Genomic DNA, 2362 nt, shown 5'->3' on the forward strand with positions numbered 1-2362 from the left:
ATTGTTAATTAAAATTGGCTTTGATATACCTTGGGATCCGGGTGGATCCATTACTTGAGCACTTTATGCCTAGCTTAATGGCTTTAAAGAAAGCGCTGCCAGGGAGACAACTCGGAAGTTTTAGGGAGTCATTTATTTCTCTTGAGTGCTTTTATAAAGTTTAAAAACAAAAAATATAGAGGGGAACTTAAAACTTCACAAAAAGAAAAGTGAAAGTGAGAGGGACGAGCATTGTGAAAGTGGGAGCTAGCCTTGAACTTTGTTCATGCCCATGGAAACTTTGTGAATCTTAATTACAGAAACTTTTCAACAAAATAATTATCCCCTTGTACAAATCCATTTTGTAAAATTATTGTGCTAAGATTTGCCTTTAGGATGAGTAGATTGCTTGTTGGTATGCGCGGTGCGAAAACAGAAACTTTGGCTGTAGTGCGTGATTTTACATTTTTTACTGTAAAGTTGAAAGTTTCTGAAACTTTTTGCATAGTCTTTCCATACAAATTGTTTATTTTTGTCCTAATTTTTCAGAATTTTTGGAGTACCAGAAGTATGGTAGTGATCGGATTGCTACAGACTGTCCTGTTTAAGACAGATTCTGTTTTTGATGCATTGTTTTGCTTGTTTTGATGAAACTATCGATTCTATCGGTGGTATAAGCCATGGAAAAGTTATAATACAGTAGCTATAATGCAAAAACAAGATATGAATTGGTTTGCAATAGTACTTAGAGTAGTGATTTGCTTTATTATACTAACGGATCTTATCGAGCTTTATGTTGAATTTTGTGTGGATGAAGTGATCAAAGATCGAGGAGGTCTCGATATGAGGAGAAGGAGGAGAGGCAAGAGCTCAAGCTTGGGGATGCCCAAGGCACCCCAAGTAAATATTCAAGGAGACTGAAGCGTCTAAGCTTGCGGATGCCCCGGAAGGCATCCCATCTTTCTTCAATAAGTATCGGTATGTTTTCGTCTTCGTTTCGTTCATGTGATATGTGCAAATCTTGGAGCGTATTTTGCATTTAGTTTTCACTTTTATTTTGTGCACCATGCTGGTATGAGATAGTCCATGGTCGATTTATAGAATGCTCATTGCACTTCACTTATATCTTTTGAGCATGGCTTTATAGAATGCTTCATGTGCTTCACTTATATCATTTGAAGTTTCGATTGTCTGTTTCTCTTCACATAGAAAACCGTTATTTGTGGAATGCTCTTTTGCTTCACTTATACTTGTTAGAGCATGATCTTTTGTAGAAAGAATTAAACTCTCATGCTTCGCTTATATCTATTTAGAGAGTCAACATGAATTGGTCAATTGCATGGTTAGTCATAAAATCCTACATAAAACTTATGGATCGCTGCATATGATATGTTTGATTCCTTGCAATAGTTTTGAGATATAAAGATGGAATATGTGGGAGGTACTAGTAAATGGTTGCGGTTAGTAAGAATATTGGTGTTCAGGTTTGTAATTCCCGAAGCATGCATGTATAGTCTCTCGTTATGCTATGAAGTTGGAGCATGATTTACTATTGATTGTCTTCCTTATGAGTGGCGGTCGGGGACGAGCGATGGTCTTTTCCTACCAATCTGTACCCCTAGGGGCATGTGTTGTAGTACTTTGCTTCCAGGGCTAATAAACTTTTGCAATAAGTATATGAGTTCTTTGTGACTAATGTGAGTCCATGGAATATACGCACTCTTACCTTTCCGCAATTTGCTAGCCTCTATGGTACCGTGCATTGCCCTTTCCCACCTCGAGATGTGGTGCAAACTTCGCAGGTGCATCCAAAACCCGTGATATGATACGCCCTATCACACATAAGCCTTATTATATCTTCCTCGAAACAGCCACCATACCTACCTATTATGGCCCTTCCATAGCCATTCCGAGATATATTGCCATGCAACTTCCACCGCTTCCGTTTTGATGACTTGAGCATTCATTGTCATATTGCTTTGCATGATCGTAAGATATCTAGCATGCTATTTGCATGGCTTGTCCATTTTTTGATATCGTTGTTATGCTAGATCATTGCACATCTTGGTACACTGCAAGAGGCATTCATATAGAGTCATACTTTGTTATAGGTATCGAGTTGTAATTTTTATTTCTTTTGGGTTATAAGTAAATAGAAGTGTGATGATCGTCATTATTCATTTTTAGAGCATTGCCCCAGTGAGGAAAGGATGATGGAGACTATGATTCCCCCACAAGTCGGGATGAGACTCCGGACAATGAGAGAGAAAATATAAAAAAAGGAAAAATAAAAGAAAGAAAGAAAGAAATTAAGAGAGAAGGGCATGCTAGTTCCAAACTTGTGCTTCAAAGCAGCACCATGTTTTTCATATGGAGAGTCTCC

Source organism: Triticum aestivum, chromosome 7D, assembly GCF_018294505.1.
Source record: "Triticum aestivum cultivar Chinese Spring chromosome 7D, IWGSC CS RefSeq v2.1, whole genome shotgun sequence".
Taxonomy (NCBI): domain Eukaryota; kingdom Viridiplantae; phylum Streptophyta; class Magnoliopsida; order Poales; family Poaceae; genus Triticum; species Triticum aestivum.